At 44.0% G+C, this 16,452-nt stretch overlaps 1 pseudogene; it reads left to right on the top strand.

The window, feature by feature from the left end:
- The first annotated feature begins 13,206 nt into the window (after window positions 1–13,206).
- Window positions 13,207–13,302, top strand: LOC114702250 (annotated as a pseudogene).
- The last annotated feature ends 3,150 nt before the right edge of the window (window positions 13,303–16,452 follow it).

Below are 16,452 nucleotides of genomic sequence, written 5' to 3'. Positions count from 1 at the left end.
GTTTTGGGAGTAGGGTAGAAATACAGAGGCAAAATAAGAGATAGCAAGCGATTTGTAGGAGTGTAAACAAACAGCAGTCTCGTGGTATTCTAAGGGGGTTGGGTCCAAGCCTGCCACAGATGCTGCAGTCCATGGATGCTCAAATCCCTTATATAAAATACAATAAAAAAATACTGTATACATGTGACCTATGTGCACCATCCACATACTTTAAATTACCTCTAGACACTTAGACTCTATGTCCATGTCAAACCATGTGAACAACTTTACACTGCATCTTAAAGACACAGTGACAGGATTTGTGGTTACTTTAACCTGTGGGGTAAGGAAGGATGAGTGAACTGATTTTATAAAGTTGAGACATGATTAACTGTTAGAATCTCTACGGTCTCCATCAGGGTACCCTCTTTCTATGGCAGGGAATTCAATGTTTGGGCTCACCCCCATTTCCCCTTTATCTCTCTTCTTGTTCTCTGTACCCTCACCCCTTTGCCTCACAGGCAGTGCTCCCGATCCTTTGTCCTCAGGTGTAGTGCTCCCACCCCTTTGTCTATCTTCATATGTAGTGCTCCCACCTGTTTGTATGTCTTCATATGCAGTGCTCCCACCTGTTTGTATGTCCTCACATGCAGTGCTCCCACCCTTTTGTCTGTCTTCATATAAGGTGCTCTCACCTCTTTGGCTTCAACTACAGGTCTCCCATCCCTTTGCCCTCATGCTCCCAACTAGAACATACTTCCTCAGTTTTCTTTGTGGAGAAATTTTCTAGTCTTCAACTCTCTCAGTTTGGGTTACTATTGCTATGATGAAGCACCATGACCAAAAGCAAGTAGGGAGGACAGAGTTTATTTGGCTTACATTTGCACATCCATCCATTGTAGCCCATCATTGAAGGAAGCCAAGGTAGGAACTCAAGCAGGGCAGGACCCTGGAGGCAGGAGCTGGTACAGAGGCCATGGAGGGGTGCTGCTTACTGGCTTGCTCCTCATAGCTTGCTCAGCCTGCTTTCTTACAGAACCCAGAACCACCAGCCCCAGAGATGGCACCACCCACAGTGGGCAGGGCTCTCCCCTATTAATTGTCAATTAAGAAAATGCCAAACAGCTGTATCTTTTGGAGGCCTTTTCTCAGTTGAGGTTCCCTCCTTTGAGGCGACTCTAAATTGTGTCAAGTTGGTATAAAACTAGCCAGCAAATCAACATGCTTGAATTACAGGACCACAGACTGTCTAAAGGTTCTCTGTCCGCAAAGCAGGAGACTGCCAGGGCAGTCCTGATGAAGGAGCCAGCTGCTGTGGCTTCAGCAGCACAGGAGACAGTGTGGTCTGCAGGACCAGGCAAGACCTCAGCACCATCTTCTTCCGGTTCCGTTGGAAAGGAGTTCATCACTGTACCCAGTCCCACCATTAGTGAGTGTATTCATACAGTGGCTCAGGGAATAGTTCAGAAAAATTATGTAGAGGGAACTAGGTGGAGGTAATTAGGCCATCAGATGATGAAGGAATGGAGAGGCCCCCCAAGGAGAATGGGGGCAACCAGAGTGCAGCAGAAATGTCCTACCTCTCCTCTGCTAAAGAAACAAGGTCGGGAGAGCTGATACCATCGTGCAGAAGCAGAACTGAACCTTGTGAGGTAGGTGACATGCCTGCTCACAGGACCAGCAGCTTGGCTTTTAGTGGGGCCAGAGGGGGAGCACCAGAGAAGACAGAGAAGGCACAAGAAAGAAAAAAGGAAGATGAGAACTATTCTGGTCAGTCTGCCACCTTTTATCATTGCTTCCCGTTGGCCATACATGGTAGTGGTGGCACATACATTTAATCCTATCATCCGGGAGGCTAAGGCAGGTAGAGCTCTGTGAGGTTAAGGCCAACCTGATCTACATAGTGAGTTCGGGATAGCCAGGGCTACATAGTGAGACTCCGTCTCAAACAAAGCAAAACAAAAACTAAGATAATTACCAAGGGGGGGGGGAAGAGGTGACCAAGACAGTGGGAAAAGAATAGATAAAAGACAGGGGGCATTCCAAAAGATAGAAAGTTCCAGATAAGACTTTTGGCTTGTTGTTTTCATTATGAACTATTTGAGAAGATGAAATCTAAGGTGATTAGAAAAATGATTAGAAATGATATGGGAATACTGAGGTTTCTTTACCTGTGGTTGTTTGAATGTAATTGGCTCTCTTAATCTCACAGGGAGTGGCACTATTAGGAGGTGTGGCTTTGTTGGTGTGGGTATGGCTGGTTGGAGGAAGTATGTCACTGTGGGGGCAGGCTTGGAGGTTTCCTATGCTCAGGATACTGCCCAGTGCCAGAGTCCACTTCCTGTTGACTGTGAGATATAGGACTTTCAGCTCCAGCACCCTATCTGCCTTCATGCTGCCATGCTCCCCATCATGATGATAATGGACTGAACCTTTGAAACTCTAAGCAAGCCACCCTAATTAAATGTTGTCTTTATGAGAGTTGCTGTGGTCATGGTGTCTTTTCACAGTAATAAAAACCCTAACTAAGACACTCTACAAAGGATGAAGCCTTTCTCGGGCAGCTGGTGGAGTGACCCCAGAAACACAACAACCCTGAAGTTCTAATCTCAAGAATTTGAAGAATGAAATTCAAGGACCCTCAGGGGTGAGTTTTAGAGAGGCTTTTATTATAGACCCATAGCAGGAAGTGTAAAAGAGAAGGCACTGAGCTTCTGGGTAGCAGGAGGGGTCTCAGGAAGTGGGGTGCCATCAAGGTATTAGCCTGTGGCTTTTAGGAGAATCATTGCAGAAACTGGGGTGAGGTCTAGTAAGGAAGATGAACTGGTCAGTCCAGTGGGCACACCCAGGTGTCCAGGTGCCTCATCTCACTTTCAGTCACCCAAGGCAGCCTTCAGGCCGAGGCACTCGTTTTGGAGATGACAAAGATATAGGAACCTGGCATCCTGGCCTCCATTAAGGACATTCTGGGAACTACTGCTTTGGAGTCCCTGCCCTGCTTGACCTCTCTTTATCTCCTGATCTCATGAAAAGTTAGATCCTAGCCTCTTAAGGAAGCGTGCATCTATTCATTTCCACCGACTACCACCTCAGGAGCAGTGTACGGCCCTCTAACAGGTCTTTCCACTCTTGGCTTCTGTCTCTTCTGTCAGAAGGCACCAGAGTCATTTATGCTAGCTGCAACTCATGGGAAATGCACACAGCCTGTTCTCTTGCATCAGGCAGAGCTGGGTATCCAGGAGGGGGCAGCCTCACGCAGAGGGGCCTGGGCTCCACAGCCCATGCTTCCCCCATTTCCTTGAGAAAGAGCAGAACAGATTTGAATACAGAGAACAGATATTTTCTATGTGGGTGTCAGCTGCGAAAGGCAGCTTCCTAGCACCTGGGCACTGGCTAATTCTCCCACAGGGAAAGAAGCAACCATCTTTCTTAGTTCATTGCCAGGCAACCCCGAGGGAGTCCCTGGGGCTGCAGTTAACGATCTCTGCTATGTATACAATGTATCTACTCACAGCTTTTCAGGCCCTGCTACTCAGAAAGTTCATGTTGCTAATGTGGCCATCCACATCCACCCCACCACCCCTGGGGAAGATATCTTTCCCTTTTGGGAGTAGGGTAATCAGGAAGGGCTTTACTGAGTGGTGATATTTAAGCAAACAACAGGGAAAGGAGAGGTTGTGATAGGTAGGAGACAACACTAAACTGTTCAGTATGTGAAAAAAGATCATGAAGTGTGGCGATTAAGTCATCACTGAAACATCTGGGTTTAGGAGTGAGGGGACTCTTCTAGGTGGGAAGGAGGCACAAGGCAAGGTGTGTGTGTGTGTGTGTGTGTGTGTGTGTGTAAGTGTGTCTGTGTCTGTGTCTGTGTGTCTGTGTGTGTCAGAGAGAGAGAGAGACTTACTGCTGGGAAGAAACAAGCTGTTCAAGGCTGGGGTGTGCTGGGAGATGTCTTAGTTAACTTTCTGGTAACAAAACAAAAAGCTTGAAGTATTTGTTGGTTCTGTTGTATAGATATTACATTTATGGATAATTTCACTCTTCTACTGGTACATAAAGAATTTGAATATAAAATAGAAATGAAGAAAGGCTGCAAAATGCATGTTTTTCAGTGTGAGATCTGAGAAAATGACAAAAGGGGCTGAAATGCAGCTGAGTGTGTGGATGTATAGAAACTGTGGGTCATACACTGTGGATGATATATTGTGCACCCCAATAAACTTATCTGGGGTCAGAGAACAGAACAGCCACTATATTAAACACAGAGGTTAGGCAGTGGTAGCACACACCTTTAATCCCAGCATCCCACAGGCAGAGATCTATCTGGATCTCTGTGAGTTCAAGGCCACACTGGGAACAGAACCGGGCATGATGATACATACCTTTAATCCCAGCACTTGAGATCTCATGTCTTGCTTGGGAAAGACACATGCCTTTAATTCCAGGAAGTGATGGCAAGAAGCAGAAAGGTATATAAGGCATGAGGACCAGGAACTAGAGGCTTTTAAGCTTTTAGGCTTTTAGCAGCAGTTCAGCTGAGATCCATTCGGATGAGGACTCAGAGGCTTCCAGTTTGAGGAAACAGGATTGGCTGAGAAGTTGGCAAGGTGAGGTTAGCTGTGGCTTATTCTGTCTCTCTGAACTTTCAGAATTTACCCCAATAGCTGGCACTGAGTTTTTTTTTTTTTTTTTATTAATAAAACCATTTAAGATTCATGTTACAATACACAAGTTAGCTTAGTCAATACACAAGTTAGCTTAGTCTAACTGTAACCATGACCTTGGAGATGTTCTACCAGAGATACTCTGCTCATCTGTCAGACTCTCAGACTCCTGAAACAATTGTTACAGTTACCTCCATTAGGTTTTGAGGAGGCCCAGCAAAGAAAGCTATTTCTCTGCTTTGGGTAGAGACCTAACATTTTAAGCTACTCAAAACATAGGAAGTAATCCAGTTAGGCCTGTCAATCACTTGGCAAAAGGACCAGCCTTCCAGAAAGTGGGTTCATATTAAACCATCCTAAAGAAATAGCTGGAGGTGGGGGCTGGCTGTGGAGAGAAGGTTCAGGGGCTAAGAGTGTGTACTGCTTTGGCAAAGGACCTGAGTTGGGTTCCCAGCACCCATAGTAGGTGGCTCACAGCTGCCTGTAACTCCAGGAGCAGGGAGATCTGATGCCCTCTTCTGGCCTCCAAGGGTACCTGCACTCATATGCAAATGCACACATACACATATACATAATTATAAAATAAAAAATAGATTAAATATAATAAATGATATGAAGAATAATTATCCCTTTAGGAAGATAATGGTACTTTTTGTGTCCAGAATTACCCTTAGTGCCGTTACTACAGAGCTGTCACGAGGTTCTGTTGGGTCTGCCTGCCTAACTGAGGCCTGACCTAGGCAGCAAGGGCTTTTCTCTTGCTCTTTCTCATCTTCCTCCTCCAGGCAGCTTTCCTGTCCTGGGGTTTTTCTTTTAAACTCTAATAAAATTGTTCTCAAGTTTCCTTTTGAGTTTGTTCTTGAGTTCTTTTAGTGATGAGACTAACAAGAAGAGACCCTGGTTTCCCTAGTAACATGTGACAATTCTTTAGAGACTTCTTCAAGTTTCCAATAAAATAATGGACCTCAAAGAATTATACTTCCCCAGGAATCCTGCAATGGGGGAAGGAAAGGTTGAAATTCTCGTGGTTGAGGATGAACTTGACCCATAGGAAGATATTTTGTACAATTCTGACACCTTACCTCATGGCTAAGGAATGCACATTTCCCAACTTGTGTTCCATCTTTTCTATGAACTTATAGCACTATTGCAAAAAAGGGGAGAGAAACTGAGGATCTTTGTCTACCCACTTTGGCTAAAATGCACATAAATCCTTCTCCCCCTTACGCATTTCTGCTTCCTAATTTTCTTTAAGATACAGGAAAACTATGCAGCAGATTTATAAATCCAGGTGGGTGGAGACTGATCCAGAACTTCAAGGGACTTACTTTCCTAGGAAAAGTGAGAGTTTCCCTTTATTCTCTGCCCTTCACTTACTCTTTCTTCTCAATGGGCTAAAAAACTAAGGGTTCTTCTCCCACCTCAGTTTCTCTAGGAGCCCCGGAAGGACATCTGCTTCCCATCCTCACTGAGGTCTGGTGTCAAGGTAAAGTAGAGCCAGAATGGGCCAAAGGTGGCACCACTCTGCCGTGGAGGCCTCTGCTCCGGGAAGGAGGCCCTGCGGTGTCTGGCATGTCCACTGCTCCACGGTCTCTGCTGTGTCTGATCTTACATAGGTGCACACACATCCCCACACAGACGTGTGTCCTCACTCTCCTAGTTAGCTTCTGCTGTCAACCTGACACAGCCCTGAGCCGTCTCAAGGAGTCTCAAGTGGGGTCGGCCTCAACAGATTGGTCTGTGAACATTGTCTTGATTGCTAATTGGCATTTTCTTGATTGCTAATTGATGCCAGAGGGCCCAGCCCTCTATGGGTGGCATCCTTTCTAAGCATGAGGTCCTGGGTTGTACAAATAGGCCCCTCAGCACATGCCGGGCGGAGGAAATCAGTAAGCAGAGTTTGTGGTTTCTGCTTCAGCTCTTGCCTTGAACTCCTGCCTTGGTTTCCCTCAATGATGGGTTGTAACCTGAAAGATGAAATAAAGTTTTCCCCCAAGGTGCACTTGGTCACGGTTATTTTTTCACAGCAAGAGAAGTAATGAAGACACACACACAAACAAAAAACAGAGAGAGATGTCAGCATAGACTTAAGCTCATGAACGAAGGGGTGAGAGAGAAAGGTGTTTATTGATAAGTATTTTGAATACTCGGTAGTGGGTTTCTCTGCTGACACAATAAGCCAGATCCAACTGAATTAAAAGTAAAGGATCAGGTTTAATCTGAGCAAGGCATTCCCAGGTGATCTTGGGAGAAGAGGAGAAATCACGTAACAGGTCTGTAGACTGGAGCTTAAATACCCTGTAGGTAGGACCTTGAGCTCGGGGGAGGGGCCACCCCTTGGTGGGCTTTCTGAGGGGCAGGATTTGGAGGGGTGGTGGTGGTGAGGCACAGCTTCCAACTGAACATTTGTTAAAAAGTGAGAACATAGGCAAGATGGTGCAGGCTTCTCCCGAGTCTCTTTTGAGAGCCTCCATAGCTGTCTGTGTGATTTGGAGCTTCTGAAGTTCATGATCCCAAGGGTTTCTAAGGTGCCTTAACTTTTTAAATGAGATCGTAATTGGTTTCTGAGGTGTACTGGACATGATTACAAGCTGTAAGACAAACCCATAGGTCACATAGCTTGGAGGGACCCCAACTACACTAGGTCACAAAGGAGTCAAGGTGGATTTTGACAGCAAATAAAGTGATCCTGTTTTCAGTGGGTTACAGCCACATAGCTGTGGAAGCAGAGGTTGAAAACCCAGAGGTCTCACACACGTGGGTCTCAAGCATGGTCTGTTGTTATTTTAACATTCGTATTTGAAATGTCTCTACAGCAAAGGAGACTGCCTCCTTGTAGGTGTGTTCTGTTGGCTGTGCTGGAATGCTCAGACTCTCAGCTAGAGAAAAGTGTAGTCAGGGTTCCTTCCCTTCTCACGTCTCTTTAATTTCCCCTTTCTCTCCTGCTTCGGATTGTAGATGCACTCTTTAGAATAAGCATGGTGTCCTTCCAACTCAACCTCGGAGATGGTGTTTCTGTCTCTTCGCCCCTTGGATTTTCAGCATAGGTCTTAGGAAATCAGCTGTTTCTTGAGGAACTCACTGCTACATGCCAGACATCATCAGGTACCGTGTGGGAACAGAGAACAGAACAACCGCACTGAACAGATCACAGAGCAGCAGAGACCACCTCCCCAGAGACACCTCCCCAGAGACACCTCTCCAGAGACCAACTCTCCAGAGACCATCTTTCCAGAGACACCTCCCCAGAGACACCTCTCTAGAGACCACCTCTCCAGAGACCATCTTTTCAGAGACACCTCTCCAGAGACAACCTCTCCAGGTGTGGGATGCAACCCAGGGCAAGTGCTCTACCACTGAACTACCTATCCAGGCTGGAAGAGATATTCTTCGAGGGGGATAAAGCATGGTAGGTGGGAGCAGGCAGTTTAGGGGTGTGTGGGTCCTAACGCAGGCGGAGCAGGCCATGACGATTTAGCAGTAGGTGTCCCAAAGAGGTCACCTGAGACACGGCCTTCCTCCCGCTGTCACTGCTCTGTGTTCTTCTGCAGTCTGTGGACTCGACTCCTATCAGAGCATGCTGCTTTTAGCTCTCACAAAAGACACGATATTGGATATTAATACATTTTTATTTTTGTTACTTCTACTTTATCCTTTTGATCATTTTTCATTTTCATAGTCATTTAGAGATGAAGAAATTAAGGTTCAAAATATTGCGTTAATGCAGTTTTTAAGGAAAAGACTCTTGAATTTCAGACCGACTTGAATTTCCGCTGGTTCACCAATTCCAGCAGCACATGACTGCAGTCACAGTTTAGTTGTGAACTGGGGTTAAATTGTTTGGAAATTGTTTTAGTAAGTGAAACTGGGAACGACCCAAACACCTAGCTCCATGGGTTGTACTGCGGTTTGCACGTGACCTCCGGTCCGTGTGCTGGGAGCTGAGTTATCCCAGCCGGTTTTGCTCACTGTTTGTTGAACAGCTTCAGGCCTGGCGGGAAGGACAGGAAAAGGAGTCTGCTCTCTCCCCTGGACCAAGCACACACGCCTCTTTTTCTCTAGGACATTTGTGCTCCCACTCTTCAGTAAGCCCAGGATCTAAACAAGGTCCCCCTGTTGTCAGGCCGTGGACTAAAGGTTACGTCATCAGCTTCCCTTCTTCTGAGACCTTTGGCCTTGGAATCAGCCCTGTTATCTGTGTCCTAGGGTTCCCGTTAGCAAACAGCCAGTCTTGGAACTTCTCAGCATCTGTGAGTTGTGTATCTATCTAAACAGGTGTCCGCTCTGAGAGAGATCTATTTGTCTCCCCAGTTCTGTATTACCCTGTTTTTGTCTCTTTGGAGAACCTTGCTAGTATAGGATTAATTACATAAATTAAGATGCTCATTCATATTATAACGGCATCCAATATCATATGGTAAGAACATGTGTTCTCTTCTGGAAGGATTTCTAAGATAGATTGTGACTAAAAGGACACAAGTACAAGCTGCTTTCCTCTAAGAATGGAAAGGAAAGAGTGAGATGAAATGCATTCACTGGGACTGTCATCAATGTAAATTAACACTGGGAAATCACACAAGGGATAAAAAAGAGCTAGGGAGATGTAGCCAAAGGTGGATTTGTTTTGCTTTTTGAGTCAGGGTTTCTCTGTGTAACAGCCCTGGGTGTCCTGGAACTTGCTCTGTAGACCAGGCTCATCTTGAACTCAGAGATCTGCCTGCCTCTGCCTCCCAAGTGCTGGGATTAAAGGTGTGTGTCACCACACCCAGCTAAAAGGTAGGTTAATGATATATATAATAATGATATATATACCTTATAAAAATTATGCATATGTGTGCATGCCTGCTTGTCTGCATATGAACCACATATGTGTGATACCTATGGAGGACAGATCTCCTAGAACTGGGCCCTGATGGGTATAAGTGCTAAGACACAAACCAGTGTCCTCATCCAGAGCTGCAAGTGCTTTTAACTGCAGACCTCTCTGGCCCCAGTATATATTCTATTATGTCAGGTCATTCAAACATTCTGGATGTATTACTTATTTAAGAAATAGACATATTTCTCTCTAAAAGAGTGCCTGTGGATTTCTTCTTCTCCTCTCCTGGTCTTCCTTATTCACATGAAGAATAAACCTAGACTGTCTATGTACTTTGACAATTTTGAACATGTATACAGTGTATCTTGGTCATGTTTACTGTTACCCTCTCTCTTTTCCCTCCCATTTCTGCCGAACCCCTTCCTTCCTTTCTTCTCCCTAATAAGACTCCCCCAGCATTTTCATGTCTTTTCATGACCGACTGAGTATAGGCTCATCTGCGTGAGCAGGATTGGGAGGTTATTTCTGGAGCATGGAAGGCTACATTTGTGTGTGTTTTTAAAAGCACATTTCTTTGGCAATAATGATATATTTTAGAATCATAACACAGGGACTAAAAAGCAAGTTTTTCAGTGTTTCAAATTCTGGCATAATATGTTGCTAACAGTTGATCTCAGTCCTCGGGGGAGGCTTTGCCCTGGAGGAGGTGGGAATGGGGGGTGGGCTGGGGGGAAGGGGAGGGGGGCAGGAGGGGGGAGGACAAGGGAATATGTGGCTGATATGTGGAACTGAATGGTATTGTAAAATAAAATAAAAGGAAAAAAAAAAACCTAGGTGAAACAGTACACTCCCGTAACCTTAGCACTGGGTAGGCAGAGATAAAAGGGGCCACAAGGTTTTCAAGTCAGCCTGTCTAACCAAATTAGTGAGTTCAAGGTTCATTTAAAAAAAATTAAAAAAAAAAAACCCCAAAACAAACAAACAAAAAAACAGAAACACATATAAAGTCTTTCTGAGTATAAGCATCTTCTGACCCTTGGCTCATTAAGGACAGAAGGAAGTAGTCTGTAAAGAGACATTCCAGCTCTGGAACCTGGAATGTGCTGTTTCATAAGATGTACAGGTTTGTCATATGCCCATAGGTTTTTCTATCTACACTTCCTCGTCTGTTTTCCCTGGTGGTCTGTTAAGCAGAACCCTCGTTCTTTGTCAACTCAGTCATTGACTGTACAATATCTTTGTGTGTAGTTTCTCCTGAGGAAAGTCCAGCACAGGAAGCACTTTACATCCTTAGAGCTTCTTGCATGCACTTTGGGTCCCCATCTTTTCTGGTTGAAAACTCACATCCCAGACTCTAGTTTCGTGGACCCAGCTCTGCTATCCACTGCAACATTAGTTTCTGAGATTCAGAGACTACTAATCACAAATCTCAAAATTCTGACTGTTTTCAACATATTTCTAACAATCTGCACATCCTATGATTTGTATAGCTAAAATCCATGTTGAAAGAATAAAATTCTAAGTTTAGTAATACTTACAAAAAGTCTGTAGCTACAGTAATATACTATATTCACATACACATTTGTTACCCGTGTGAGCACGGGTAACTAGTTTATTTACTAGAGCATGGAAGACTAGGTTTTCGGTAGGAGTAATAATTTTTAGGTCTGTGATGTAGGATCAAAGGCACCACTTATCTGTGTCTGAGAACTGATGGGTTTGGCAAGCACTGGACCTCCTAGCATTTCTTCATTATGGAAACCTAAAGGCGAGAAGGAATTACAGTAAACGAGTTTGGAGCCTTCCCAGCCTTCATCCACGCACAGACCTTTTCCCTTGTTCTGAGTTAGGTTCTCTCTAGCTGGTGGCCCTTCTCAATGCCCCTTCTCAGTGCCCCACACATGAAACTCTCATAGCCAAAGGGCCCAGACTCCCGGGAAGGATACTCTTAACTTTGCCCTTCAGATAGAGTTGACAGTTGGCAAACAAAAGTACAAATTGTCTAGTTGTAACGGGAAGAACAGAGACAGGAGTCGAATCTTTAAAACTCAACTGTATTCAGGGAGCCCGCAGTTGGAGAGGACAGTGTGTTAAAATCCTGAAAATCAGTCTCCTATTGCCTCTCCAGATGGAGAAGATGGGCTGGGGACAAAGGCTGTCGGTCATTCCAGAGCTCAGTCCTGCCCCTCTAGTCAGGTGATCAACCACATTTCTGAGACTGTGGTGTCCATGCCTCGCTAGTTATCTCCTTCCACTCTCCTCTCATTCTGTGGATGTTTGTGTTCAGGCTCTTCTTGAAAGAGAGTCTAACTAGTTTCTGCTGGTTTTAGTTTTGTATTCCTTCAGGAGCACCTGAGCTGGCAATAGCTTAACTCAGAACAAATAAACCATTAACAGTGTGTATGCTAAGCTAGCAATGACTCATGTGAGCCAATTCCTTTCTACAACATGGAGTAAAAGTGTGTCTTCTTAATAATACAGAATATGAAAGAGTTCCTATATATTCCCCCTTTTCCTTGTCACAGTTAGATTCAAATTTCTGGGCTTTTCAGTTTGTTTTGTTTTTCTTTCTATTTAATTTTTGAGTATAGTGTGTATCATGAAATATTGGGTCAAGAGATACCAAAACAATTACTTAATGCTTATCTGAAACTCAGATTAGTCTGGTAGCCACATTGTATCACGTGACTGATTCTCACATTTGTTGTTGAATGTATTAGCTCGTTAGCCCAGAGGAACAAGAAGTCCCTAGCCCACAGCAACCCTAGAGAACTTTTGTGAAAGACATGTGCATAACTTGTCTGTCCAGTGCATCCAGGCAGCCCTTGGAAACTTGAAATGTGGTGAATGAGACTGTGAGCCTGAAGTTTTCATCACCGAATATAAGTTTAATAGGTCACAGGTGGCTCTGCAGCATCGGAAAGCACAGATCTATATTGTGTTTCTTGTTCTCTTCCCAAACCTAGCTAATGCAATTTAAGACCAAGAGGTGACTAAAATGGCCCATACCTGGAGACACGCTCATGGCTCTCTAAAACTTAGGTTGTGAATATCCATTCTGTGCCCATGCAGTGTGTCATCAATTACATATGACTTCTTGTGTGGGGAGGATGCTGGGTGCCAGTATTCAGACCCAGGTAAGATGTCGTTCTTCAATAAACTCATCCAGTAGATGAGATAGCTAACTCTAGAATTTCAGCATTTAGGATGGAAACATTTGCCACAGAGTGGACATCTAAAAGATGAAACAGCCTTTTTTGTTTCTGCTTTTGAGCTGTGTGACCCTTGTCCCCCATGATTTTAAGCAAACATCTGTTAGATACAGATCCACAACATTTAAAGAAGATTCCTGCAGTGCAATTCAGCCAGCAGAGAATAAGCCTTAAAAGAATTCATTGTTACTGTGAGACAGAAATCTAGTGGACAAACTGGGAAACCAGAGAAAACAAAGGTAGCAGTGGCTTTCAGTGATCCCGTGTTTCCGGTAGGTGGGTAGGAGGAACAGGAATTTCCTACTCTGACAGCAGACATTTCCACGTAGAAGTCAGACACACATGCTTTGGACAATCAAAGGCTGTCTGGGCCAAGCCATCCTTCTCGGGTTCACTGGCCAGACATGGGAATACTCCCTCAATGCCAGACTCCCTAGTGGGTGCTGGGGCATGACACTTGGTAGACCAGTTCTCACTTAATGGAGCAATGTCTCACTGGAGAGGGAATGGCAGGATCTGATCATCTCAGACTCTGTTAAACACGTACACTAAAACTGGCACAATACAGAGAAGCTTAGCATGGCCCCTGCACAGGGACACACAAATTTGTTCAGCAAGATGTATTTCTGCTATCTTCTGAATGTGACATGTCTGATGCAATCGTGAACTCACAGAAGGAATGGTTACCTGTACATGGCCTGCACAAGATAAAGACAACCCAGACTCTGACATAGAAGTGATATATATATGGCATACATGTGTGTATACATATATAAATATAAACATATATATGAAATGTGTGTGTTTCTTTTTTATTTAATGACATACTTGCTCAAAGTACGTACATAAACATGAAACATGCATTAACACTTTGGTATATGAAAGATCTTTAAAATGTCATTGATATTTGTATTTCATAATTTAAAATGGAAACTCCTTGTAGCTAGGTCTGTTTTACCCGAAACCCAAAGGCTGAAAATGATGCGGCAGGAAAGTTAGTGGAACATTTTCAGAAAGACAACAGCAATGCACAAACCTCAGTGCACCAGAACCCGAGGGTATGGGGAGGGGATGAGACCAGAAGGACTTGAGGAGCAGAGGAGATGACTTCAGAGAGGTGGTGGGCTGAGAGAGGGCAGAGACAGTTATGAGAGGAGCCTCAGACGAGAGCAGGAAATATGGAGGATTAATTTACACAGGTCTTGGCGTTTGTGGTGACTCGAAGTTTGGATTGGTAATACAGGAAAGCATTAAGTCTCACTGTTGACTTAAATAAGTGGACTTATAGTAATGTCTTTTAGTGGCCTGGGGAAAACAGAGGTGACAGCCTTAAGGCACAGTGGGAAATTGAGTGTCTTGAAAGTGTCTACATTTGAGGAGCTGGTTAAAGTTTAGATGCATTTTTCATTCTGTGGAAGAGGACAGGGCTGGAAATGTGTGACTGGAGGTTTATTACCTTTACATTGTTTTCAACACTTCAAGATTCATGAACTCATGAAGGGAAGTGTGCAAAATCTGCAACCAGATTCAAGCTTTCTAAGGTCCTCAAAACTCAAGCATCTGAGATTCTGATCACTGTGAGGTGGACATTCCATGAAAGGCCAGTTCTTTTGTGGAATTTAGTCAAAGACCTACATTTTCAACCCAAGCTATATCAACAAATACAGCAAAGAACCGGTCATGCTCCGAGTTCAGTTCCCAGTATCCACATGGCAGCTAACTACAAGATCTGACACCCTCACACAGACATGCATACAGGCAGAACACCAATGCACATAGAATAAAAATAAGTTATTTTAAAAAAAAAGAACGGTTATGTTCATCTACACAATGCCCAGTAAGCTATAAGCCAGGGATGGAGCCACCAGAAATGGCCTGTGCCTGTACCTTGATATTAAACTCCCCCTCCAAAACCATGAGAAAATAAATGTGCCACATCGTTGAAGACACCCAGTTTGCCACACTTTGTTATGGGAGTGAGGGCAGGCTGGCAGATCAGAGTACCAAGAAAAGGGCACTTCAGTAACAGACATCCAACACTGTGAAAGTGATTTTAGAACCGAGTAATTCGGAAAGGAAGGGTGACATAATTCTGAGGATCATGTTGGAGAAACTCACTGCAAAGAGCTTGTCAGTGGAAATGGAGTTGTCAAAGGTAATTTCTGGAGAGTGCTTAGAAGGCAAAATGAAGAGCGATATAGGATGCTTCCATTTTCTTGGAGAATAATTGTTAATAAGCACAATGTGGTTGCAATTATGATGGCTACCCAGACGTTTCATAGGGACGTGAAAGATAGGCTTTTGCCAACAGGAGGAAAGGTGATCCTCATTCTAAAGCGGCGCAAAACTTGGCTGATTTAATTCAAGCGTTGAAGCAACAAAATTAGGTATTTAGTGGAGTAGCTGTATTTAATGGAGTAGCTGTATAAGCAAAATTGAAAAGAGACAGATTTAATCCCTTTGTGTAAGTAAATGTCAAAGGAAAGAGGTGATTAGATAAAGGGATTGTTAAGTCAAACAGTACTAGCCCTTGGATATTGGAAATATGTCTCTCTCTCTCTCTCTCCTCTATACACCTATCTTCTTTTTTCATATTACTTTTGTCATATTTTGTTTGTACATGTGTATGGGACTGTGTTAGTGGGTGTCCTGGGGATCAACCTCAGGTTGTAAGTCTCAGTGGGTAAAGGTACTTACTTCTGAGACATTTAGACTCCTCTCTGTTTTTCGGAGACAAGGTATCATGTAGCCCAGGCTAGCCTGGAACTCACAACTCACTATGTATCTGAAGGTAACTCCCAGGTGTCCCGCCTCCACCTCTCCAGCGCTGGGATTACAGATGTGCACCACTCCTGTATTAAAGACAATGGATGAGCAGCCTTTTCACAAAAACATCACGGGTGCAAGCTGTGAGCATGCTCACCCAGCCATCTGAGCAGAAAGCCATAGAGAGAGGTCAGAATCACTCCAGCAGAGATGCTGTCCATTTAATGTAAAATTAGAAAGTGGAACAGAAGCCGGGCGGTGGTGGCGAACGCCTTTAATCCCAGCACTCAGGAGGCAGAGGCAGGCAGATCTCTGTGAGTTCGAGGCCAGCCTGGGCTACAGAGTGAGTTCCAGGAAAAGGCGCAAAGCTACACAGAGAAACCCTGTCTCAAAAAAACCAAAAAAAAAAAAAAAAAAAAAAAAAAAAAAAAAAAAAAAAAAAAAAAAAAAAGAAAGAAAGTGGAACAGAATGAAGGAAAAGTGTCATGCTTTTTGAATTCTATATGATGAGTCTATAAACTATTCTATTGTGAACAAGCCCTGTCTTTCAAGAACAGAAGAGTACCCCAAAAGTAGGTTTAAGATCATTGTGGCTGACACTTCCCCTTAGTATATGTATTCAGATTCAGCTGAGGGTGGGAGAGGGTAGGCAAAGTCTGGTTTGGATAGCTGTGCATGGGCCAGTCTCTTATTGAGAGCTGCTTGAATAGAAATCTACCAAACTACAGGATCAGGACTCTGTGCAGAGGAGTCAGCCTCATACAGACTCAAGAAGGTAACATTGCCACAGCAGTTGGCCCGAAAGCCGGACAGAGTTCATGAGTGTATTCTCAAGACTTAAGATCTAATGGATTTGGCCTTCTTAGGTTATAGACCTGCTTAGGATGCCTTCTTCTTTCTTCTTTCATAGATCTCCCTTTGGGCATGCAAATGTCTGTCTAATGCCTGTCACAGCTGTATTTTAATTTACATTTATTTATTTGTTACTTTTTATATGTATGGGTGTTTTGTT

The sequence above is a fragment of the Peromyscus leucopus genome, chromosome 5 (assembly GCF_004664715.2).
Source record: "Peromyscus leucopus breed LL Stock chromosome 5, UCI_PerLeu_2.1, whole genome shotgun sequence".
Lineage (NCBI taxonomy): Eukaryota > Metazoa > Chordata > Mammalia > Rodentia > Cricetidae > Peromyscus > Peromyscus leucopus.
This window is presented reverse-complemented; position numbering and strand designations above follow the sequence as displayed.